The sequence below is a fragment of the Heteronotia binoei genome, chromosome 12 (assembly GCF_032191835.1).
Source record: "Heteronotia binoei isolate CCM8104 ecotype False Entrance Well chromosome 12, APGP_CSIRO_Hbin_v1, whole genome shotgun sequence".
Taxonomy (NCBI): domain Eukaryota; kingdom Metazoa; phylum Chordata; class Lepidosauria; order Squamata; family Gekkonidae; genus Heteronotia; species Heteronotia binoei.
Genome location: NC_083234.1, coordinates 37,161,938 through 37,189,574, shown reverse-complemented (window position 1 = coordinate 37,189,574; position 27,637 = coordinate 37,161,938).

Sequence of the window (27,637 nt, the reverse complement as noted above, 5' to 3'; positions counted from 1 at the left end):
TCTAGAGTTTAGTTTCCATCCCTATCAGTTAAACTAATAGAACACTTTCAGTTAAATCTTGCGTTTAGTGCACATGATAACATTACTTTCACCCTACCATCAACCTGACAATAAACCAGTCTATTCAAGAAATACATTTTCTGGACACCACTGTAAAAATAAACAATAGATGCATTGACACCACCTTATACCGGAAACCTACTGACCGACAAACATACCTGCATGCCTCCAGCTACCATCCCAAACATCCCAAATGATCCATTGTATACAGCCAGGCCGCATTCGCTCCAATCCTGCTGACTGAGATTCTCACCTGAGGGATCTACAACACACTTTTTTGGAACTAAAGTACCCACCTGATGAAGTCAGGACACAGATTAACAAAAGCCAGAATGATACCCAGAGAAAACCTGTTACAAGACAGACCCAAAAGAGATAATAACAGAACACCACTTGTGATCACCCACAACTCTCAACTTAAAACAGCTCAATGTATCATCAACAACTGACAACCTCTATTGGACAGTGACATCTCTCTTTCAAAAGTACTGGGGGGGGGGGGTAAACCTTTTCTTGCACACAGACATCCCCCTAATCTCAAACAACTCCTCTCCCACAACAATACAGCATCTCATCTCAGAATGGACACTGGTACGAGAGCTTGCAATAAACCCAAGTGCCAACTTTGTTGCCACATACACCCAGACAATGCAATCACTGGGCCTAACAGCATTAACTACATGATCTCAGGCTCATTCACTTGTTCATCTTCCAACATTATATATGCCATTAAATGCCAACAATGCCCTTCAGTTCTCTACATAGGGCAAACAGGACAAACCCTACGTCAAAAGATAAACGGACATAAATCTGACATTAGGAATTACAGAACTGAGAAATCTGTGGGAGAACACTTTAACCTTCCAAAGCATTCAATGGGTGACCTCAAGGTAGTTGTTTTACTGCAAAGGAACTTCAAGAACAGAATGGAGAGAGAAATTGCTGAATTACAAATTATTATGAAACTTGGAACAAACACCTCTCCAGGACTGAACAGGGATATTGGTTTTTTATCTCATTACATATGCTAAACCCACTCTCAGTGAGTATAGCTATACATCCACAGTATTCCAATGTATTTCTCTTTTATAATAGTGTATCAGAATAATGTTTTATATTGACATACTCAAATAAGGGATATTGGCTATTTATCTCATTACATATACTTAACCCATTTTCATTTTATGTATTCTTATTTTCTAATGGCAGACTAGAATGTTGTTTATAATGTATAGATTGATGTTGATAAGTAAATTGGGTGGACTACAATTGTGATATACATGTCCTTTTGTGATTCACCTAGATTTGCAGAAACACCATTTGGCAGGGAATTTTATTACCTTTTATGGCTATCCGGATCAAATGGCCAAGCCACACTGTTTTATGTGACCATGTGATCAGTTAGTTTGCCCTCTTTATCAACAAACTGCTTGTATTTCAGCTCACAATACCTTATCCCCTCATCTGATGAAGTGTGCTTAAGAGAGCACATAGAAGCTTACATTCTGAATAAAAATTGGTTGGTCTTAAAAGTGCACCTTGGCTCCTGCTTTGTTCTACTGCATCAGACCAAAATGGCTGCCCAATTGGATTTCAAATCTTGGGTCATCTCATCTAAATTCTCTGTCCATGGAAGCATGGCTTCCCCACCTCCCCTGCAACCTGAAATGGAGGACCCTAGGAGCAACATTGAACAAGAGTAGGAGGGCAGAATAAGTGGAAATCACTGCACATGGATCTTTTTAATGGAATCTAACCTAAAATGTAGAAGTCTTGCTTACTCTGCCCTCAGAAATGAACACATGACGCTGCCTTAGATCATCGTTCCATCAAAGTCAACACTGTCCACTGATTGGCAGTGGAGGTATTTCGCAATGCCTACTACCTGATGCTTTTAAATGGAGATGCCAGGGATTGAACCTGGGACCATAGGCAAGCAAAGCAGATACTATACCTCTCTTGCAAAGTCCCTTAGTAGTGAACAGACAGAAGACCTGTTCTTTAGTACTGTTTCATATATGGATCTTTTCAGCATGGCTGCTTATCAGAAACCTACCCTTTCACTGCTTTAGACACCAGGTAAATTTTGTCTTTTCACCTCAAACTCTTAAGTTTTGCTGATTTACATTGCTATTGACGGTTTTATGTTGTGATGGTGTATGTTTATTGGTTGCTGCTGGTTTCTGCTGATAGCCATTGTAAGGTACTGCTGATCAATTGTTTTATTGTGACTTTAATTAAATGTATTCTGTTGTTAATTATCTCAGTTAGCAGGTCATTGCTTTGTAAAGCACCTTGTAAGCCTTAAGTTTGGATCATCATCACACCTAATTTTTTTTAAAACTAAATTAGTGAATAAAATATGGCTCTAAAGATATTGTGGGATTTCCTGATAACTCTATCTCAATTTGAAAATTAAATTTTCTGTAATTAGAGAATCTCTTATGATAGGGATCACACATTGAGCTAAGCAAATCACTCGGATGAAGCCTGGAGTGATACCAACTTGGGTGAATGGAGAACGAGTTCACTTTAATGCATGTAGGTCAGTGTTGCGCTGGGGCTGATGGAGGTCCTCTGCAGCTGGGCAGCACCTCCGCACAGTGGGTTGCCAGAACTCATGGTTGTGCCTGATGGTCTGGATCCACTTGTTTTGTGTGCCCTGGGCTGTGGGGCCACCCAGTGTCTTCAGCTGGCTGAGCTGGCTCTTTGGTAGGTGTGAGGCCCTCTGAGGTCAGTGGCAAGGGCCGGGGGGCAAGTCTTGGCTGGAACAGTCAGTCACCCCGTCATGATGCTGGCAGATGTGTACCCCTTCTCTGGTGACTGAAAAATTTTGAGTAATGAGCTATGCAGAGGCAAAAGTGATCCCAAGCTGCCACATATAGAATTAGAAATGTAGTTGATTTTCCAGTGCATGACTTTGCTACCCCCTTGTAGCACAAGTAATTATTGCATAGGTATAAAGCTGCTTGACATAACATCTGAGTTGAAAACATAACAGCAAAAGAATGCTGATTTGTCAAAGGGGTTCATTTGCATGGAAGCTCATAAGATGACCTTGGGCCAGTCATGCTCTCTCTGCCTAACCTACATCCTTGTGAGGTTAAAATGGAGGAGAGGAATGGGTACCCATTAGGAAGAAAGGTGAGGTACAAATGAATGAAAGAATTAAATAATAAATTGCATGTAAATGAGGAGATGGATCCAGGTTCAGATGATCATGTTAATGTTGACATTCCCAGTCTAGTCATAGCTCGGTCAACCATAATTGGCAGCTTTCAGGTACTTGTGGATTCATAGCTATGTCTGGTGGCTCGCATTGCTTGTAACATTTGTTTGTCACCTTTCCCCCAAAGCGCTTGGGAAGTGCACATGGGGTAATCCCATTTTATCTGTACAAGAACTTTGTGAGAAAGGTTAGGCTTAGTTTCCCACCTAAGATAACGTAGTGAGGCTTATGGCTAAGCAGGAATTTGAACCATGGAATAAGCCCATAGAAAAATCATCCTATGATGTTCCTGTAATGTTTAGAAGTCAGAACGAACAGATTTTCCTCTTTGTTATTCTGGAACTATACTCTGTGCTGTATTCCTTCTAATTCCAGTAACTAGGAGACTTGTTAAAATTTATTCCAGAACTGAGACATATTGAGACACATGCAGATTTGTTATAAGGTTTTTTTTGTTCATTCAGTTCATTTACATCCTTCCCTCCCCCCATTCCACACACTACCAATACATGTATTGATATCACATCATCAAAACAGCGATCTAGTTGTAACAGTCCTATTTCTAATGAGTCTTGTCTTCTCACAATGTGACCTAAGTACAATAGTAATTTTATCTCTGAGGGAGAGCTCAGGCTTGATTTGATCTAGAACACACTTTTTTTTTGGACGGTCCATAGTCTCTGCAAAACTCTCCTCCAATACCACATTTCACATGATCAACTTTCATGATCCTGTAGTTATCTGAAAATTCTTTTGGTTTGATGTCTTGTGATCCACAGATGTTCTCCTGTACATCAGTAAAGTGCCACATGCAAAATAATTACAAAAAAAATAACTTAAGGTATAACCTCATCAAAATTGCGCTCTCTCTCTCTCAATGTTTTATCAACATATGCAAATACACGTGCACATCAGCAAAACACTTCACCAAAAGAATCTGTATGGCTATTAGCTGTTGGCTATACCAGAATTGGCTATGCCTTTGTTTTATGCAGTGGTTATCAATACATCTGTATGCATTGATAACGAAGAGGAGAGAGAGAGAACACAAATGAAGAGAAAGCTGCAGTAAACTGTGTATGCCCAGCACTCTGTACAAAATTCAGAAAGACACCACAAAACAACAGAGGACGTTGGAAAACAAGGACGAGGTAATTCAGAACAAGAACTCCAAAATCTTGGGAGAAATTTAGAAGAGGATTTAAAAAAAACCTTCTGCAGAGGTTTTCCTTGCATGCAAGGCAACCAACAAGGATAAGACTTTTTTATGATGATACTTCAACACTGGAACTTCCTCTGTGCAGCCAACTCATCTGGAACCTTCCTAGTTGAGGTACTTCTGTGAAGTGTTTTGTTGATTTTGTGGATTCTGTTGATGTCATCCTTTCCTTCTGGTTAGTTTTTGATGATTTCTGCTGATTTTGTTAAACTGTACTGATTTTGTTAGATTGTATTGTTTGATATTTTATCTTATCATCCCTTGAAGGAACTTTGAGCAGCTTACATAGTTTCTTTCTCCTCCCAGTTGTTCCTCAAAACAGCCCTATTAGGATGACCAAGGTGAACCACCAAGCTAGACCATGGAGTGTTGATTTCAATCCAGGGCTGGTGCGTGTGGTTCTGCTGCCTGAGGCAGAAACCCCCACATGCCCACCCAGAGGTGACATCATCACATCAGTCACTGGAGCACTGTTGTTTTGGGGCACTGAGCGGCAGGGGAATTCCTCTGCCCCTTCAGCACCCGAAACAATGAGCAGCACTTTCAGGTTTCGGTGTTCTCCAAGGAGAACGCCAAAGCCTGAAAGCACTGTTATTTCTGGGCACTGAAGGGGCAGGAGAATTCCTCCGCCCCTCCAGTGCCCAGAAACAACAAGCAGCACTTTCAGGCTTTGGTGTTCTCCGAGGAGAATACCGAAGCCTGAAAGCACCATAGTTTCTGGGCACTGAGGGGCCAGGAGAGTTTCTCCAACCCCTCAGCATCCAGTCAGTGGCTCAGGGTCAGCACAAACGGGGAGGGGGTGCCTGCCCAGCACCCCTGTTGGGAGCTGGCACCCTAGGCAATTGCCTAGGTTGCCTACCCCCATGCACCAGCCCTGTTTCAATCTTGATTTTTTCACTATTAGCCCAGTATTTTAATCACTATTGTGGCTTATTTATGTCAGTTTTTTTTTAAAAAAAAAAATCCATCTATGATATGAAGGTTCAGATTCTGAAGATATGGTGTAAAAGTTGCTGGCTAATTGGTCCGAGACTTTTAACTACCATAGACTACAACAATGAGCTGTGTACAGAATGTGGGGTTTTGCTGTTGTTTTTGTTGTTATACACAGTGTGAAGGCACCCTCCTCCCCAACTCCATTGCAAGTTATAGACAGCTCTGTACTGATGGGCTTAGTTTCAGTGTAACAGATCAGTGTTTGATTAAACCCACCCAAATAGCTTTTTTGACACTGATAGGAGTAAGACTGAAATAGCAGCCAGGATGAAGACAGAATGGAGACTCATATTGACAAGAGAGAAAGAGCAAAGAAGTGAAAAGGGCATTTTCATCACCTCTGAAAGCCACGATAAAAGCAAACTTGTCATCTTATTACAGCAGCAATCAATGTGGTCGGTTTGCTTGCTTTCATGTCATAATCTGTGCTGAAGAAGAAATTACACTGATTGCTTTGCCAATGTTTGAAAACTCTTTTGTACAGAGGAGGACAAACCCTCCCGTGTAAAGGAATGTTTTTTTCACAAAACTTTTAAAGTGCAGATGGTTCACCTCAGCGCTTGGCCAGTGGTACAGTTTAGTGCAGAATACAGAAAGGGGGGGAAGCCTATAATGGTAAACAACATGAAACTTTTTCATGTTTCAAGCTGATCCTAACTCTTGAGAAATCACTCTGGGGATGCTCTTGATAAATCCTGTGGATTTGGATAATAACTATGAAGCACATCTACTTTCCTTGGTATTAAGAACACCCACCAGGGAAGCTACTGACTTTCATAAACATGCTGCCTTGCATTTTGCCATCTGTTTCTGATGACAGAAGAGCATTTCTGTTGGGGGAAAAGGTGATTTCCACTAGTTTCCCCTTCTACTGCAGGCCTCCCTTTGCACACTGTGCTGTTCATGACATTTGATGACCCACCCATGAACAAAATGGGGGGGGGGGGCTCAGTGAGCTGCAGTGGGAAGGGGAGATCGGAAAGTCCCACTCTTTGAGCTTCATATTGCTTGCAGAACAAGCAAGGATACAAGGCAACTTTTCAATATGAAAATTTGAGTATCTGACATAGGATTTCTCCCCATACATGATGCAATTGCAGTTGTCTCTTTCCTCGACCATACCAACAAAATTTGGCAGAAATTATCACTAAAACTGATACCTTCTTTGCGTGTAAGCAGCATAAAATAGCATCTCACATATTCATGGTGTATGAAAACTCCATAAAGAAATATGCTAAGTGGCAGACTCTATCTAGCATGCACAGAACTTATTGATAGGATCCAATCCAATAATAATAAGAGTTGGATTTTACCCTGCCCTTCATTTGAAGTCTCAGAGCAGCTAACAATCTCCTTCCCTTCTTCCCCCCATAATAGGCACTCTATGAGTTAGGTGGGGCTGAGAGAGCTCTGAGACAACTGCTCCTGAGAAAATAGCTCTGAGAGAACTGTGAGTAACTCAACGTCACCCAGCTGCTGCATGTGAAAGAGTGGGGAATCAAATTTGGTTCTCTAGATTAAAGTCCATCGCTCTTAACCACTACACCAAACTGGCTCTCAGGAAGTCTCATAACCATAAACATATTCAACCAAATAGCTGTCAACATACCACAATCACTCCACAATCATTAGGGAAGGCATTCCTAAATATTGTCTCCTTACATAACTGGCAAAACTTTTGTAGGTCCTTATCTGACATACACAGGGAAGTCATTCCAGAGTTTTGGGACTACAAAAGATGAAGTTAGACACCAAACCATTGTTAATCTTTACCACCTACAGGAGAAGATGGTCTAAAAATCCTAGCCAGAAGAATGCTGTTGCCATATTGTACATTCTGGGACAAGAAGCTCTGGAAGTACATGGGTTCAGGACTTTAAACGGAAAGCCATCACCCTGAACTAAGCTAAAAAAAAAAAAAAAGCAACAGATGAAAAGGAAATAGATGTAGGATGCATATGGCTGCTAGCCACCAAAAATGAACAAATATTGTACCATCATTTCTAGCAATGCAGTCCTAATCAGAGTCACATCCTTCCATCCCCATTGAAGTTAATGGACTTAGAAGGGAATAATTGTGTTGAAAATGGCACTGTAATTGTCCTTCAGAGCAGCCCCATGTAGAACACATTACAGTTATCCAATTTCAAGGTGACCATGGCATGGACTAGCAATTCCAGATAAACTGAATCTAGCAAGGTAGACAACTTCATACTAACAGACCTGGGAAAGTACTAATATTTTCCCCACAGTTAGCAATGAATATACACTTATTTCCTCTAAAAGTCCTTTATCCAGTAGCATCCATAACTAGGAATATTAAAAAATGGATGTTCAGAACACAAATGGTAATTCTTGCAAGAATATTCAAATAGATTATGATTCTCTTTTTCTCTCCTTCACCCCAGTTTGTCTCAGCACTAATAGCAATAATCTGAAAGAAAGATATGCCTAATAGACAGACCATTGATCTACCTATAGCCCTTGACATTGTCCACCCAGTTTGGTGACATGTTGCGAGATAAACAGTGGCATCGTTAATCACCAGTCAAAGACTGGTAGACATGAAGTTCAGCTAGTATAACTGATTTCTTTATTAGATTTCCATTTGGCTTGATCCTGAAGGCTGTGAATGGCGGGGGGAGATACAATTGCAATTCACATGAAATAGAGAAAACATAATCGCTGGACAATGCAAAATCAACACCTACTCAGATAAATCATGTGCATAGAGGTATCTTGATGGGATCAAACTGAATGTATACACATGGATCCTGTAGGAGCCTGTACCCAGCTGGCAAAGAGTCATTACACAGCCTCTGCAGCATGTAAGAATCTCTATCCATCACCACCTGTACTAACTACCTGTTCTAGGTGAGTCCAATCTTTCCTACTTTTCTCATACCCACTTTGACACTAATACAAAACTATTTCTTTAACCATGTACCAGAAACTTCCCTATATTTGTTCAATGCTTTTATTCTGCAACTCAAGATATTGTGGTATATGATAAATATTCTTTGCTCTCAATCCTAATATGAACTCAAAACTCCAGCTAAACTCCTTTTAGCTCTTGCTGCTTCCATGTTGCCTCATTCCTCAGATAGCACACATATCTGCAGTTCACCTTTGAGTCTTCTCTCGTGCTGCTCTGTCCCTATGGAATGGACTGCCTGAAGAAGTGTGAAGGTCAACCTCATTATCAGCATCAAGGATGGTGTATCAGGCAGTGTTTTTCTGCTGAGCATTCTGCTGATTTGGTTGCTGGGGGTACTTCTCATATTCTAGCAGATGCTCTCTTCTTGGCTGATATTGTTGCTGGGTGATTGTACTGTGGCTGTGCTGATGTTTTGAGCAATTGTTGGATGATGGCATGCTGGGTTGTCCCTTACCACTCTGCAGAGCCAATAGTGGCAGGTTCCGCTGCTCTCTTGAGTCTGAAAATGGCTTATTGCACTACAGGAACATGATGCCATTGCCTAAGTGAAGTGACAAGGTATATTCTGTCATGTACATTTGATATTTACCATGATTAATTAACTTGTTTTAAGCTTGATCTCTTGTCACTTTAATCTTTACGGAAAGCAAGGTATAATTATTTCAAATAAAGCTCAGCCTGGAACAGGTTTTAAGTCTCTGATAGGTTTTCTAGGCTGAGGAGGCAGCCTGCTGGCTCTAGCTATGCATAGCCTGGGGGCTTTTGATTGGCTTTTTGAGCCAAGTTGCAGAACACAGTCATGTGATTGCTGAGCCAAGTTGCAGAACACAGTCATGTGATTTTGGACCAATATCCTACAAATGCTGCTGCATTGTGAAGACTGCAGCACCTAGATTTTGTGATAATGGGCTGTAAGCTACTGAGCGTTGACTGGTTTGGGTCCCAACCTGGCATCTTACACATAATAAGAAATCAGTTTGTCTGGGATGCTTGAAATCAACAACCTGGAGTAGGGGAAGTCAGGTCAAGTGTGTGCCCTTCTCAGAGCTTTTTTGGTGACAGGAGCATATGAGGCCACACACCCCTGATGTAGCCAAACCTCCAAGACCTTACAGGGTTCTTGGTACAGGGCCTACTGTAAGCTCCAGGAGGATTGGCTACATCAGGGGTGTGTGGCCTAATATTGTGAGTGAGAAACCCCTATTTTTACTTATATACGGACATTGTGATCACTGGTTTGGAGTTCAAGTCACACACATCTGCACTAAGACTTAGGTTTTGACTTGCCGTTTCTTAAGAGACTTGTGTGAATGCTATAGGCCTCATTTTTACAGCAGCACTCTCTATCTCTGAATGGGTTAGCCAGAAGTAAAAGAATCTCCCAGCCTCTCCGTGCATGTTGCAGTGGAAGAAGTCACGCTGCCACGAGCGGTCCAGTCAAGCGGTTTTTCAACCATTTTAGATGGGAGTCATTTCCAAGACTAACATCACCAGCGACCATCTTCCTGCACTTCCAGACTCCATGAGGGAAAAATGGGAGTCACAGATTTCCAGTGATTGCTTCAGACATCTGCATAAGGCAATCAAGCTTATCTTGGGTGTGCATCCTGCCAGACTGCCCAAGCTTTTGTCAAATGGAACGTTCAACATAGGAAGATGCCAGCCAGAAAAGGAAGAAGAGGAAGACCACCCTTAATCCAGAGCCAGAGCTATTGTGTAAATCGGGTGTCACCTTAGATATCAATTTGGCCTTCTATTGTCATTTCAGATAAGTTTGTGTAGCCTGTTTTAATCCCCTCAACACATGCCTCACCCCAACTGTCATACTGGAGCTTCCCCCTGTTCGCCCCTTTCACATGTTCTGACATCCCCACAGTGTCACCAGTCACATGACCTACTGATCACAGATCCCATGACCTCATTCCCTGAAGTCACAACTCAGGTAATATAAGACCAAGTACATGGCAGTTCTCTCTCTCTCTGCCTGAGCAACATGCAACCAGATTGTTCCCCCCCACCACTCTAAGTAAGGAGCATCAGACATGGCACATGGCAGTGCATGTCTATATCTTCTAGTTGTAACTGGACCCTAAGCCCATCAGGACCAGGTAGTATACCCTGTCTATGTTTTACCCTTGTGTTACCCCTGTATATTTCATGCTGTTTCACTAGGACTATATGTGTGATTGAATGATTTTGCATCCTTGTATGATTGACTGTATTTTATAATAAAAACACCATTGATTATTAGACAAAATCTCCTCATTATTGGGTGACTTCCAAAGGAGACTTCTTCTGTATACATAGATCCTGATCTTGCTAGAGCCTAGCTGCCCACCAAACTAATTCCCCAAACCTGTTTTTAGGGCAATTTGGCTAACAATATGTAAAGGTGTTCCTGCTACAAAAAAATGCCCTGGTGCTGCTACATATATATAGGTATTATTCTGTTCAGTTTTCTGTATTTGTCAACATCATGGGAAGAAGTTGAGATTCTGAAGAACCAATCATTTTTTTTGTTAAAACAAATGAATGCAATACCAGGTAAAATGAGCATCATTGGGTTTAAGATGTATGAGTATAAAAACATGTAGTTAGAATATAGGAAGAGCCCTGCTGGATAAGACCAATAGTCCTTCTAGTTCAACATCCTGTCTCAAACAATAGCTGACCAGTTTGCCCCCCCAGTCGAAATAAAGAGGCTGACACAAAATATTGGGAAACGGGCCACTTTATTAATACAACTAACACAGCAAGGGCAACCTGCATTTGGACAAGCCCTGGGGTCTTCCTCCGACCCCGCCAAGTCCAACAAAGGGGCGAGCCACCCTGCCCCCAGCACGAGCCATAAGACTATGGCTAATGCTGGGCCGGCCAGGCCAAAACTACCCTCCCCTAAACTTCCACCCCGATACCCAGAAGGAGGTGAATTTAGGGGGAGGCACGACTACGATCCGCATTATACAGCATTATATTATTATCCGCATTATACGATCCACTCATGCGCATCGACTGCACTAACAGGTGCAGATGCCTGGGTGCTCACCTGCAAGGTATAAACCCCTTGCTCCTTCTGCCAAGTGACCAAACTAAAACCTCCCTACCTAACTTCCACACCACTGCCAGCACTACAAGGTAGGCGAAAAACACCTCACCACAGGCCAATCAGGTGAGATGAAAAAAAATCCTACCTGGCCTCTAATAAGACGACCGGTCAAACCTGTACTACCACAGGGTGGGTGGGTGGGTGGGCCGAGAGCCAAAAACCAACTGCGTTGGCTGGGCGGGGCCGGGGCTATAAATAGCCCCGGCGCTCCACCCACCCGCAGCCCCAGATGGGCGGGAAGCTCTTCAGCCTCCCAGCCTTCCGGGGAGGCAAAGAGCGGCCCCGCAGCACGCAGCCGCATTGCGGTGCGGCCAGAGTGGGGCCGAATTGCCCCCCCCAGTCGAAATAAAGAGGCTGACACAAAATGTTGGGAAACGGGCCACTTTTTAAATACAACTAAAATAGCAAGGGCAACCTGCAGTTGGACAAGCCCTGGGGTCTTCCTCCGACCCTGCCAAGTCCAACAAAGGGGCGAGCCACCCTGCCCCCAGCACGAGCCATAAGTCTATGGCTAATGCCGGGCCGGCCAGACCAAAACTACCCTCCCCTAAACTTTCCCCCCGATACCCAGAAGGAGGCGAATCTAGGGGGAGGCACAACTACGATCCGCATTATACAGCATTGAGCCGTGAAGCCCATCTGCCGCTCATGCGCATCGACTACACTAACAGGTGCAGATGCCTGGGTGCTCACCTGCAAGATATAACCCCTTGCTCCTTCTGCCACCGCCAATGTGAAGCCTCTGCTTAGGCATTAGCACCCCACCAGGTGGCCTACAGCCACCCGAAGCCCTTGCCGAATGTCACTTAAGATGGCCCAATTCCCCGCATCCGACAGATGAATCCTATCTGGCCAAAACAGCTCCCCCAACTCCACCCTAATTTCCGGGTGAGGAAGGAAGGTACCCAGACCTCCATCCAAGGCCTTCCGCAGGGCCCAATTCGCCTTTTGTCTGGCCCGCTCGACCCCAGCCGGGTCCCAGGCGGCCTGCCAGACTCTTCTTGGTAGGATGGCAGACCAAATCAGACGGACTCCGGGCCACCTCTGCACGATGACCCAAAGGTCCACCTCCACCTGTAATGAAAGGGCCTTCCCCTTCATCAGCCCCAAGTCATTCCTGCCAAGGTGAATGACCAGAATGTGAGGCAGGGGGCTGACCCTGCCTGAAAACAACAATGGCAGGAGCCCTGGCCACCATAACCCACGTCGCCCCTGCCATTCAACTACAGCCCACTCGCTTGGCCCCAACTGGGTACTGACTGGCGATCTCCTTGCATTGTGGGCCACCCGAAAATAAAACTGCCCGCAGATGAGGATCTGCAGCCTCCCCTGGCGAGACACAGCACCTGGAATGAGAAAAAAGTCAAACATAACTGAACTTCAACACACATAACACACAACAACCACCCCAACACCCTCATGGAATCACCAATGGGCATACGTAGGTGCAAAAAGCTGCTGAACGCCAGCGTCCCACCTTTTGGATGGCCAGCCCCGAATAGCCCATTGCTGCGGTAGTGGACGCGGCCCCAATCTGAAACAAATGAGTGCCAAACTTGCACCCTGCCAAACCCAACTTGGCCAAGGCATGAGCCATGACCACCCAAAACTGATACTTTGTGAGAGGAACCCCACCCTTATGGCAAAAAGGGGGGCCCTGGGCACTCCCCCTTATTGCCACATAGCACTGTAACACTTGCATGGGGTACAAACCGGCCTCTTCACAGGGACCTACTGTGATCTTGGTGCCCTTACACCGCTGATCCATTTTGGATTGCCGTACGTGCAGCACTACATTTCCCCTCACAAATTTGATGTCACTATGCTGCAACGCCCCCTCAGACTGATCATTCTGTGACAGCTTGACCAGTTCACATACCCGTAGTGCACCAAAAAATGCAGTCAGTGCCGCTGCATGAAAAAGTGCAATCTCACAGTTAGAGCTACACACCTCAGGCCATACACGACCCAACACCCGAAGTATGGATGGCAAGATGGGTTGCCGGGCGTCCTCCCGCACACCCCGCTCGCACGACCAGCCTTCCAACATATTTTTAACTCTAAAATCCCCAACTGATACCTGAAAGCCCTGCGCCTTGCTGATAAAAGCTAAGGCGGCCAACTGCCCCTGAATAGACTTAACCATTAAGACCTTATTTTTCAGATGTGCACAAAACTGCATCAAATGTAACAGTGGACTGGGCCAACTATCCCCCAATTCATCCATATCTCTAAACACCTTAAACTGTCAAGCGGCACGCTCATAAGCTTTCCAGGTACTTGGGGCCAAGGCTAACATAATCGCCCTACCGGCTTTGGCCTGCCAAGCTGCCACAGGTTCTGGGGCATCTGCTCCAGCAATGGATCTGCCTCCAGGGCCAGCTGGCAAAAATGCTTCATCTGTCGGCGAGACAGGGCATCTGCCACCCCGTTACAAACACCAGGCACGTGCTTCGCCGGAAACAACACATTTAATTGAAGGCAGCGCAATGTAAAAGCCCTTACCAGATTCTTTACTGGAATTGACCTAGGTGTTAATGAGTTAATAACGTGCACAACCGACAAGTTGTCGCACCAAAAAATGTACAATTTTATTAGCCAGCTGTTCCCCCCAGATCCATACTGCCACCACAATAGGAAAAAACTCCAAAAATGTTAAATTCCGGCAAAGCCCACTGTCCTGCCAGTCCCGGGGCCACTGCCTGGCACACCAGTGCCCATGGAAAAGAACCCCAAAACCAATCAACCCAGCCGCATCTGAGGATATCTGGAGGTCCGCCTCAACTTTCAGGTCCTAACACCAAAAGGAAACCCCATTGAATGACTCCAAAAAGGTTTCCCAGACCTCCAGATCTCTGCGCATCCTGGCCGTTATACACGCCCTGTGATGAGGAGACTGGAGGGACCCCATGGCATCGCAAAAGTGCCGAAGGAATGCTCTACCTGGCGCTACAGCTCTACAGGCAAAATTAAGATGCCTGACCAGCTGCTGTAACTCCCTAAGTGACACCTTGCGTTTAGGTTTAATAGCGGCGAGCCTCTCCTTAAGTTGCAGTACCTTTTCTTCAGGCAACCTCGATGTCTGTTGAACAGTGTCAAGCTCGATGCCCAAAAATGTCAAGCGTGTCGCCGGACCTTCAATTTTTTTGTGCGCCAAAGGAACGCCAAGCTCCTTTGCCAGCTCCATAAACAAGTTTTAGTAGCTGAGCACAATGCCCAGTCCCTGCCCTGCCCACAAACAAAAAATCGTCCAAATAATGAACCATTTCCTTGAGCTCAGATCTTGTCATCTCCAACTATTCCAAAAAGGAACTAAATCTCTCAAAGGCTGTGCAGGATACAGAGCATCCCATGGGTAGGGCCCTATCCATGTAATATTTCCCCTCAAACTGAAACCCTAACAACTCAAAATCTTCAGGGTGAATTGGTAACAGGTGAAACGCCGACAATGTCTCATTTGGCCATTTCTGCACCCAGCTCGCACCCGCGCACCACTTTGACTGCTTGGTCAAAGGAAGTGTACCTGACTGAACATAGGTGGTTGGGAATTCCATCATTCACCAATCCACCGCTAGGATAAGAAAGATGATGAATAAGCCTATATTCACCAGGTGTCTTCTTAGGCACAATGCCAAGAGGAGAAACCCGTAAACATGGAACTAGGGGGTCATCAAAAGGACCGATGACTCGGCCCTCAGCACATTCTTTTGCTATCTTTTTCCAAACGACCTGTTCGAGCCCTACGATGGAATGGAGGTTGGAAGCCCCACAAGGTGCCCTAGGCCCTTGAAATGGTATCCTGAACCCCGTTGAGAACCCCTCCCATAAGTATGCCCTATCCGTCTCCTTGGGGTAACCCTCCAGGAAACGCCTAAGCACTTTCAGTTAAATGGGACTGGGACCCTTTTCCAGGCATCTGTGCATTGCCACCACCCCTGGGGTGCTTAGCCCCCCCTTTCTGCTTTGTTTTGCTGCATGCCGAAAATGCATGGGGCCCGCCGCATAACGGGCACTCATGCCAAAATTTGCAAGCTTTATGGGAACACACTCCCTGAGAAGTGAACTCCCAACACAGCAACTGGGGTTGAACCGGCTGGCCTGCTGGTGAGTGGGCAACTGCGACTCCCGATTGTCTGTGTACCAGGTGACCACTGTCAGCCATGTCCCCCAAATTGGGTTTTGCCGGGGCCATCAGCTGCAGCCACAGTTGCTGATTAATTTGGTCCCAAGGTAAGGTCTGATTAATAGCTGCCCTCATCCTAAACATTTCATCATACTGTAACCAGGCCACCCCCGCAAAATCCAAGTAAGCTCTATATATAATATCGCAGTATTGAAATAGTGGGGCCACTCTACATTACTGTGCCCTGGCAATGACTCCTGCGTATATCAAAAACCCCGGTAGCCAATTGGCCCAGGTGCGATCAACCTTCCTACGCCGTAGCTTCTCCTTTTCCTTCTCATCCATTTTGTCCTTACTTTTCTTCTCCAATTCCCTGTAAAGGAGGCTGAATACATTGACATATTCCCCCCTTAAAAATTTTTCCCGCAACGCAGGGGTCAAATGGTCCCCTAAGGGGAGCGCGGTGTCCCCAAAGGGGATAGCCAAAAAAGGCACCGAACCATAAGAATTCAGAGGATAACTCCAAGCATTCCATTGACCACTCGGCCACCCCATAGGTTGAGCCAGGGCCATATGCCCGCCCCACCGGAAGAACCCCCGCCGATACTGATGGCGCGGCCGCCCCCTGAGTTGCCGCCACCCCTGTAGAGCCTACCGGTGGCTGGCACCACCCAGCTGAAGTGCCCTGAGCATGGCCCATTGGGTGGCCACCCACTGCCCACTCCGGACCAGGCTGGGCAGGAAAAACCCAATGTCCGCCTTGGTCCAATGGTGTAGAAACCTGCCCCCCACTAGAGGGCCCTGTCACTGTATTATAGCCCCAAGGTCCCCATGGCCACACCTGGGACTGTTGTGTTGGTGTAACTGTACCTTCTTCGCCTGAGGCCAACACTGCCACTACTACCGTCTGGTCTGTCTGTTGCCTTTCCTCCACCAACTCCGGGTCCTTGCTTTTGCCCCCCCCAACGCGTCCCTGCTTGTCCCAGCCTCCTGACTCCGATCGGGTGTTGGTCTGGGTCCCATGCCCTCCTGCAATGCAGACAGTCTCGCCAGCACCTCTCTCTCAAATGTAAAGGCGCTGGACCGCCCCGAAGCCCTATTACGCCCGGACCAGGTTGTAGGTGCACCAGCCACACCCCTTTCCCTCTCTAAGGCACCCAACTTATCCATTATGGCCTTTGGCGGGGGAGGGCGGGATATAAGAATAAATTTATTATTATTATTATTATTATTATTATTATTATTATTATTATTATTATTATTATTATTATTATTATTATTATTATTATTATTATTCCTCATCTCAGACCCATCCAGTTGCTCCTCACCCGGTGTCCCCGGGCGAACCCGCTTATTGGGGCCTTTGGCCGGCTGCTTTCCTTTGGAAGGGCCTTGCCCTTTTTTTGGCCCCATACTATGCTGTTCTGCTGCCACTCCCCCGATAGCTTTCCAAAGGGGAGGGGGGGCCACACCCTCCTATCCACCAATATATTTATTTCTTGTACACAGTTTTTTTTTCAGCTCTCTGCTGTGTGCTTTTTTTTTTAACTACAGGTTCTCAAGCAGGAGACCCTCTCCTCGCCCAGTCTTTTCAACTGAAGATGCTGTCAGGACCCTCTGCACTCCAAGCCGGAGCTCTACCACTGAGCATAGCCTTTCCACCTCCAATAATACAACGTTTGTGTGAGGGGGGGCGAGCAAAATGAACCGCCCGCCACGAACCGCCCACCACGAACATAGTGCCTGCCGCCAAGCTCCGTGCTCACACCCTGCAATCTGGGTCCGCCACTGCAACCAAGCGCTAACCTGGCCCGATGCTCCACGCTCTCGGCTGTGGACACCAACTAAGCCTCCGTCCCAGCCGAGAGCCAAAACCCAACTGCGTTGGCTGGGTGGGGCTGGGGCTATAAATAGCCCTGACGCTCCACCCACTCGCAGCCCCGGATGGGCGGGAAGCTCTTCAGCCTCCCATCCTTCCGGGGAGGCAAAGAGCGGCCCCACGGCATGCAGCCGCATTGCGGCTCAGCCAGAGCAGGGCCAAATTCTCTGGATGGCCAACAACAGGGAATGGAGGCCAAGGCCTTCTCCTGCTGTTGCTTCTTGGCTCTGGGATTCAGAAGCATAGTGTCTCTGAATGTAGAGGTTCCCCTCAGTCACCATGGCTAGTAGCCATTGATATACTTCTTCATCCCATGCATAATTGTATAAACCTCTATCATGTTCCCCTTTAGTCATCCCTTTTCAAAACTGAAAAGCCCCAGACTATTCAGCCTTTTCTCATGGGGAAGGTGTTCCAACCACTAATCATCTTAGTTCCATAAAAGGGGAAATAATGTGGCATACAATTGCAGAAATGCTGAAGTTATTGTACTTAATTACATCTGTTACTTACTCTTTTTTCCAAAATAACAGAACAAGATTATTATGAACGTAATCCCTGAAGCCTTTTAACATCTTCAGGCATGCATGGATTTGGGTATTGGAAACAGTTGTTTCAAAGATACAAATTAGTTCCTCCTTAGGCATGTTTGCTGCATTTACAAAAGAAGGATTTCATCAACATTTGCGGATTAAGACCTCAGGCGTGCACACCTTCATCTCAGAAGAAAGTCTTATGAAGGGACATACTTAATTTTTAGTTAAAAGAGAAGAGCATACTTCTAAAGGTCCAACAAAATAAGAGGCAGCACTTTTCCAATCAAACATCACTGCTGTCAGGCTATAATTAGCCCTGGGGAGGGAAAAAGACAAGAGAAGCTGCCCATCTGTCTGTTCCCACTTGAGGGCTAATGAAAGCCCAGGGATGTCAGCTTTATTTGGTGAAACCATGCTGGGTTAGGGGGGTTTAAAACCAGTACTCTCTCTAAACAGTGGAGTCTTGTGAGCCAAAATTCTAGTTTGTGAGCTACTGGCATTAAAATTGTAAGCTACTGCATAAATTAGCTTGCTCTTGGGCCATTTTTCCTGAGCTGAGATAAAAATGTATGTGCTGGAGGCTAAACAACTGTAAGCTAGCTCACACTAATTCAACTTAGAGGGAACATTGGTTTAAACCCTTCTCCCTTTTGTTCTGCATCCCTTGTCAACATATGGGACCTGTGACCACCCTTATTGTGCTTTATAAAATGCTGGGAAGATCCATTGTCTGAACCAATCCCAAATTGGGATTCTGACACAGGATTCTACAGAAGAGTTTGATCAACAGCACTGAGTTTTTCCCTCATGGAGTTTCCAACCTCTAGGTGGCACCTGAAGATCTTTGACTATTGCACCTGATGTCCAGATGTCAGAGATCAATTAATCTGGAGAAAAATGGCTGGTTTGGAGAGTGAAATCTATGGCATTATACCCAAGATACCTTTTCTCTCCAATCTCCTAAATTTACTTGTTGTGAATCATATAATGAAAATATATAAATTCATGACCAAAGTTGCAATAAAATAATTATTAAACTTCCAGGTAGTGGCTGGAGATTTCCTGCTGTTACAACTAATCTCCAGCTGACAGATCAATTTGCCTGAAGAAAATGGCTGCTTTGGAACTTTAGGGCATTATATCTCATTGAAGGGCATTATAATCTACTGAAATTCTGCCCGCTTCAGGCTCCACTCCCAAAATCTCCAGGTATTCCCCAACCTAGTACTGGCAACTCTACCCTTAGATCATATTGGTTGATGAAACTGAGGGTTGTTGAGTTTCCTCACAGCATAAGTTCTAGTTGGCTTTCTTGAGGCCTCTGGATTTTTTTCCCTTTAGGACAGTCTTTGTTCTACAGGAATATTTGAGAAAATATTCCTTGGTTGCTCCAGGTGTTGGCAAATGTTGCACAATGATAGTTTGTACAGATTTTCACCTACAAACCATGGAAATTATGTTGCCTCCCATGTGTTATAGGACTTGAGTGATCGTCACAAAGGATCTTAAAAATACTATCACAGATACCAACAGTGTAGCATGAGTGGCGAAGATAATGTTGCTGAACTTCATAACCCTCTAAAAAAGCAGAACAAAGGAGAGCACAACGGGTTCATTAGCCATTCATCCATAGATGGCAGATTTCATTAAAGCCACATGGTCCCTTTTTTAACACATTTCATTTGACACCTTTTCTTTATAGGTCAAAGAACAGCACGCAGGCCTCCGTTTCAAAATGTGAGCATATTAAATTTATAGTATGTGTTCCCTTGTATAACAATCAAAGAAATATGGGCTTTCTTTATTAATGAATGGCCTGAAATGAAGAAAAAAAATCTGTCAAATTATCTTTTCTTTCTTTAAAAAAATCTCATTATCCCTAGAACTATTTTAAGCCACACTCTTCTCCTTTCTTCCACACTACCCTCTGCTTATTGAATTAGAGGTATTGCTCTTAGCAAAATATACAGCATCAGTCTGGGAGGGTTCCTTGTGCATAAGCAAGCTGTTCCATCCTTGGGCAAAGAGCAGCTGAGAAAGAAGAGGTAGAAAAAGGCTGTGAACAGGACAAACAGCTGCAGGTGATGCCAGCAATGAATAAAGAAAGGTTAAGGAATGAACTGAGAATTAAAGGTGCCAAGGTGCTCTCAAATGATCTAGTGTAATCACTGCTGAAGATATAGTTGGAAGAAAATCCCAAAGGCTTCATTCTTTGCTGAGTAGAATGGTAGGATTAGGATGGCCAGCACTGCCTCAGCAAACCATGGGATGTCTAAGGACTGTGAGAAAGTTGCACTTATTCCCTTCAGCATAGCAACAGTTGGGAGAGGTAGAGGGAAGGGAGCCACAACTGAGGCGAATGTGACTATCATTACTGACAGAGGAGAAGGGGTGTGTGTGTATGTGTTTGTGTGTGAGGGAAGGATGTAATTAAAGATGAAGGGAGCTGCAGAGGGGGGTAGTGGCCCACAAAAAAAAATGGACCTGGCCCTGAATTATCCACTATTCCAGAGAAAGAAAACCCATATTGGCCTTCATAAGCAAAATATTTACCCTTCCCTTAAGCAAATTATCACCCTCTTTACTAAACAAAATAGTCAACAGGAAAAGCAAAACACACCTATTTTGCAGTAGTTAGGAAAGATCGCAATTCAGAAAGGACTGATATTTAAAACCTTTTGGCAATGGTAGCATTCCTCCTTAATATCCACAAGGAAGGGGCAGGGGGAACAGGAAATTTTATTCTCAGCAGGAAAAAGATTGACCACTCTTTGGGGGAGGGCTCTTATTTCCTTTGCTCTTTGTCAAATGAAGAATATTTCTGTTTTTGTCTTGCAAAAAAAATATTTTGGCTTCAGGACCATAGTTTGTATTAGGATGAGGAGAATAAAAGCTGCCAAGGAGGCAAGGGTAGGGGGGGAACAAATAATTTTATGTATTTTTAATCTTTGAGACAACAATTTCCTCTGGCTGGATGAGGAGCTGTGCATTAAATCTTTAAAATAAAACACATTTCTTTATTACTCTAAATAAAACAGCAGTGGTTATTGGTCTTTTTACGACAGCCTTATACCCTTAAAATACCACTTTTGTTTGCTACGAAGAATCGAATACATTTCACATAAATAATATAGTAAATAATTTCCCCGTGCCTTTCTGTTTTAGTGACCTTTCAAGGCATTCCATTTCATCTTTGGCAGAGCTTAGCCTTGTCCACCTTGACTAAACACTTTGGACCAATGGGATCTCTTTATGCCTCATCCCTTCCAGCAACATCAATAATTCAGGGGCTGCAGTTTTGTTCTAGAAGAGATGAAATTATACGTCTTGGCATTGGATTGGTGTTGGAATTCAGTGAATGAAATGGAAGGGAATCCAAATGGTAATCAGCCTTTCAGTGTAGGAGTGATTTCTGGCCACTGTGGTGCATACCTGCTTGCATCTAGATTAGATTACCACAGTATGTTTTGTATAGAGCTGCTCTTGAGAGGTATTTGGAAACTTCAATAGGTGCAGGATGCTGCAGCCAGGATTTTGACCTGTGTGGGTCACATCATTGTAGTCTTGGCTGATATATACTCACTCCAAATCTATTCTAAGGTGCTGGTGTTGACCTTTAAAGTGCTAAAGGATTGGGACCAGCATACCTGAAGTCTGTCATATTCCCTTATGAGCCTACCCAACCACTACAGTCATCTACAGAGAGACCTTGCTCTGGGTGCCCACAGCTTTTGAGATTAGGTAGGTGGCAATCTGGGAGAGGGCCTTCTTGGTTGTGGCACCCAAACTATCAAACACTCTCCCCAGAGATACTTGTCTGACCCCTTCAGTTGCTATCTGCTGCCTCCAGATGAAGACTATTTGTTTTGTTTGGCATGCTCTCAGTGACCTCTCCTTTGTAATCAATGTTTCAATTGTTGTTTTTAAAATGTTTTATATGTGTATTTTAGCTCTGGTTTTAGAAGAGGAGGAGGAGATTGGATTTATACACTGTCCTTAACTCGGAGCCTTGGAGCAGTTTACAGTCTCCTTCCCTCCCCCCCCCCCGCACTAGACACCCTGCCTGATAACAGAGGGGCAACATGGGGTGGTTGGGAGGTGTTCCAAATTGGGCCAGCTCAAAAAGAGCCGTCCTGAAGCCTCTACACATTCACCCACAAGCCGTCCCCATCCCATCCACAGGTTGACATGGCCGCTATCAGACAGCTATCAAGCACTGTTCTTGTTGCTCGGTTCACGTTTCCCCCCCCCCATACATTTTCAGCAGTCATGCGCATGCACATGCATATGTGCATATGCATGCATATGTGCAAACATGCATGCATGTGCTCTGAACAGTTTTGTTTATTTAAAAAGCCAGATGCGACTTGGGGCAGCTTGGCGGTTTCACACTGAGACTTGTGCCCTTCCACTTCCAGATGCCAAGGAGGCGACTGGCATGCAGCTCAGATATTTAGGAAGTGGTAGATTGTTGAGTTGCACCATGGAGGATGGGGTGAGTACAGGATGAGAACAGGTGACAGATGTTTGTGTGTGGAATGATTTTTTGGGATGATTTCAGGGCCATCTCTGAGTTGACCCAAAGTGCCAGTCTGTAATCACCCCCTATGAAGTCGGGGAGGTTGAGAGAGCTCTTTTGAGAGCTGCTCTTGAGCGAACAGCTCTGAGAGGACTTGTGACTGACCAAAGGTCACACCAGCAGCTGCATGTGGAGGAGTGGGATATCAAACCTGGTTCTCCAGATTAGAGTCCACTGCTCTTAACCACTACACCAAACTGGCAGTAGTTGTTTAATGACTGACTCTTTAGTTGTTTAATTATGTGTTTTATTGTTTTGATGGTTTTTAAAGAAGTGATTCTACTAAGTATGTTTTAATTTGTTAGACTCCTTGGTGGTCTTTATGGTGGCAGAAAGGAAGTGTATAATTTTTGCTTCCCCTTTGTGCAAATGGAATCCATGATTCTTCATTTTTGCAATACTTTCCTCACACTAACTCTCCCCCAGATATGTATTTTCAACAGTATTTCCCCCCAGTAAATTAGTATTGCTCATATAATATCTGCATAAGTGATGTTTAGTACATTGTATGTAGAAAGTATGCATAAAAATCATACAAGATATATATACAATGCAAATGAATATTCATAACTAACAGTGAAAAACATTTTTGACAGGACTGAAAATGAAAAGAAACAAAATGGGTTACATTCATTCATCTCTATTCTAAAAGATATATTTAATTTATACAAAATAATGTACAGCTATTTATTTGAAAGCTTTAGGGAAAGATTTTATGCTTCACCTTTTACTTCATAGTTTTCATCATTTTTTTCAGACAACAGCAATTATATAATTATTTTAAAAGGTAGGTTCTTCAGAACAATGTTATAATACTGTTGGGTGAATTTGGAAGTAAATGTTGTTGTCATACTTTTGTTATTTACTCTGCTCAGTTGCAAATATTTTCATAAATTCTGGGGTCATTGGTAGGGCTGAAAAAATTCTTGCCAGTTGACAGCAAGATTGAGCCTCTTCTCAGGAGGCTCTATCATACCAATATTGGGGGGGGGGGGAGACGAAGAAGAAGAAGGAGGAGGAGAAGGAGGAGATTGGATTTATACCCTGCTCTTCATTCAGTCTCAGAATGTCTTAAAATCTCCTTTCCCTTCCCCTCCCATATCAGACACCCTGTGAGGCAGGCAGGGCGGAGAGAGTTCTTTTGAGAACTGCTCTTTCAAGAACTGCTCTGAGAGAACTTGTGACTGACCCAAGATCACACCAGCAGCTGCCTATGGAGGAGTGGGGAAATCAAACCCGGTTCTCGCAGGTTAGAGTCCGTGCTCTTAACCGCTACAACAAACTATGTGCCATTACTGTCAGAGGCTCTCTGGAGCAAGTGGTGAAGCTCATTGAATATAAAAAGAAAGGAAGAGAGAGCAAGGGAGAGCTGGAAAGAGAGCCTGTAGGTAGAACACTTTGGAGTCCCAAATAGCAGAAAATATGTAAGAGGAGCTAATAGTCAGTAGCAAGGCTGGTATCAGTGGACCCTGGGGTGGAGCAGCTGCCAGGCCCCATGGCTTCTGGTGGGACCCACTGCTGCTGACTCCCTACTCATGCATCTCCTCTGTTGCCTACACTTGCACCCTTACACTATCTGCTTATGAGGGCTTTGTCACCTGGGGTTCCAGCTGCATATGCTGCTTAGCATTGCTGGAGAATGGCTTGTAGGTGTTGTTCCTGGTTGTCATGGCAGGGACATTCCTAGATGCCCCAACTGCTCAATAACATCAGGCGAAGGGCATGCAGTTGGTGTGAGCAGTTGTGACTGTAGGAGCTTGCAAGAGGACAGAGGAAGGATGCACAGGCAGATGGTGTGTGTGTGTGAGTGGCTGGGCAAGGAGAGGGACCTAGTAGTAGGCAAGGGGGGAGCTGAGCACTTTCATCCCAGGGTCTGAAAAAAACCTGGCACCAGCCTTGGCTCAGCAGCAACAACAGAAGCTCCTATGAAAAGGCAACAGGAAGTAGCCATTTTGTTTTCTCCACATTTTGCATCTGGAATGTTAAATCAATCAATATATTAATTATACAGTAGCTGGATTGTTCAGCTGCCTTCCTGAGGGAAAAGAGCACTTTTGTGGTGGTGGTGTGTAGGTATTTCACAGGGTATGGGAGAGGTACTATATGAACCCCATTCAATCTCCCATGGTTAATCAAAGAAAGACAGCACTCTGGTAGTGAAACTGCAAAACTAATATGGTGGAATGTCCTAAAAGTACCACCGTCATGATATGCTAGCACATGTCAAAGAAACTAAATTTAGATTTCTCATCTACTGTACTTTGTAAAGATGCCAATTTACCATCTACCTATTATATGCATAACTTGCTTTGGGAATCACACATGAACTATCATCAGTTCTGCACCAATTCTAAATGAATAAATTATCAAACTGGCAGCCCCATAGTCACCATGACCTGCTGGGTAACTGCCCCAAATACAACTAACAAGATGCTCAAGCAAACTACCTGGGCAACTTTTCAGTGCTTTCTGCACACAAAACTGGATGTAGCATAGGAAGTGTTATACTGTGCTACATTATGCCATATGCCCCTCTGGATCCTGAGCATTATCTTTCATGATGGCAAACATTCGCAAAATTGCTGGGCACAGTGTGCCTACCCACTCAGTGGTGTCTAGGACGATAATAAAATGAAGTCAAAGCCACACCACTTACTCATCAGACTTATCAAAACTTGGCTGCATAGGGGTAATCCTTTCTGGAAATAAGGCCATAATGACTTTTTAGAAGTATATGAACCATCCGATGCCTATAGATATATGTATATGTGTGTGTACATACACACACACACACATATATAACATGCGTATACATGTTGTTGTTCAGTCACACAGTCAAGTCCGACTCTTTGCGACCCCATGGACAAAGTCATGCCAGGCCCTCCTGTCTTCCGCCATCCTCCGAAGTCTGCTCAAATTCATGTTTGTTACATCAGTAACACTGTCCAGCCATCTCATCTTTTGCCGTCCCCCTTCTTCTTTTGCCTTCTGTCTTTCCTAGCATCAAGATCTTCTCCAGGGAGTGCTCCCTTCTCATTTGGTGGCCAAAGTATTTGAGCTTCAGCTTCAGCATCTGACCTTCCAGGGAACAGTCTGGGTTGATTTCCCTTAGGACTGACTGATTGGATCTTCTTGCAGTCCAAGGGACTCTCAAGAGTCTTCTCCAGCACCACATCTCAAAAGCATCTATTCTTCTGCGCTCAACCTTCCTTATGGTCCAGCTCTTACAGCCATACATTACTACTGGGAATACCATAGCTTTGACTATACTGACTTTTGTTGGCAGGGTGATGTCTCTACTTTTTATTATACTGCCCAGGTTCGCCATAGCTGTCCTCCTAAGGAGCAAATGTCTTTTAATTTCATGGCTACAGTCACCATCTGCAGTGATCTTGGATCCCAGAAATGTGAAGTCTGTCACTACTTCCATGTCTTCCCCTTCTATTTGCCAAGGTGTGATGCGGCCAGATCCCATGATCTTAGTTTTTTTGATGTTGAGTTTCAAGTCTACTTTTGTGGTCTCCTCTTTCACCCTCAACAAAAGGTTCTTTAGATCCTCCTCACTTTCTGCCATTAGAGTGGTGTCATCTGCATATCTGAGGTTGTTGATGTTTCCCCCAGCAATCTTAATTCCGGTTTGTGCTTCATTCCATATGATGTACTCTGAATATAAATTAAATAAGCAGGGTGACAGCATATACATGTATATACATATAAATATACGTTTTAAATGTTTTAATGTTTTAAAGTTTTTATATTTACTATTGTTTACATTTACTGTTAAATGGTTCGGCATGTTATTGCTGACCCTCATATTGTTAGCCGCCCTGAGCCTTCCGTGGCAGGGAGGGTGGAATATAAATTAAATAAATAAATAGTCTGGCTGCAAAACAACATGGTGGAGTGCAGTCGGCTACAGCATTAGCTCTGACAAAATTGCCTTTTAAAGACATTTCAAGATATTCTTAGCAGACGTTGTGGCTTTTATCTGTAAGTTTTAAGACCTTGGTTGTCTGGTATTTGTTTTATTTATATATTTTTTTTATCAGAACAGTGCCAGTTGCCATCCAACAGAATGCTCCTAATGGCCTCGGGCAAGCAGCCAAGAGAAGTGGAGGAGGATTCTGCTTCTTTGCCAGTTTGCAAACAGTTTAGGATAGAGGACTTTTTTACCTTAAACAAGAAGTCCAAATCTGCTCTGCTGTCATTTGCTATTAAAACATCAAATCGCTTCTCCCCTCTAGAAGACGAAAACGCAGAAAACGCAGAAGCAGAAAACAAGGAATTGACTAATGAATCTAACCATGAAGATGTCGTAGACTCTCAACTCCAGTCTGGGGTGGGGACTTTAAAGGTGCAGAAGAGACAGCATGAGTTACAAATATGCTGTGATAATGAAGAAAGATCCATGTCTTCTGATGAGCTCTCCCCAATTACCCTGATTGCAAACACAGTGGAATGTATCTTTAAAAAGTTAAAGGGATTAGAAGATCAAATTCTTGACCTTTCTTTAGAAATAAAGAGACTATCAGTGTCAATGGATAAAGTTCACTTAGCCCAGCTGGATGATACCTCTATTCGAGCTTTAGCCCCTTTAAAGCGGTGTCCGTCTGCAACACAGGTTATGGATCCCTGGAGCTCCTTTACGGAGTCTAAGGTCAGTGTGGGTCATGAAAGGAATGTGCAACAATTGGTTCTTCAGCCCAATAAGGTATACATCACAATTTGTCCTTATGGCAGGAAGACCCCATGCTGGAGAAGTAAACTTTTAGTTAAATCTCATCTCTGTGAACTTCTTCATCTGAACTATCACAAAATTGACTTGCTTACCATCGAATCTCTTAATGATCTGTCTCAAATGCAGAGAATTCTGCTTACCTTTCAATCCCCCAACATTCCTTCACTAATTTTGAGGCAAAAGAATTACTTGTGGTCAAAGGGGTTTTTCCCTGTGTGGTCCTTTATTAACTCT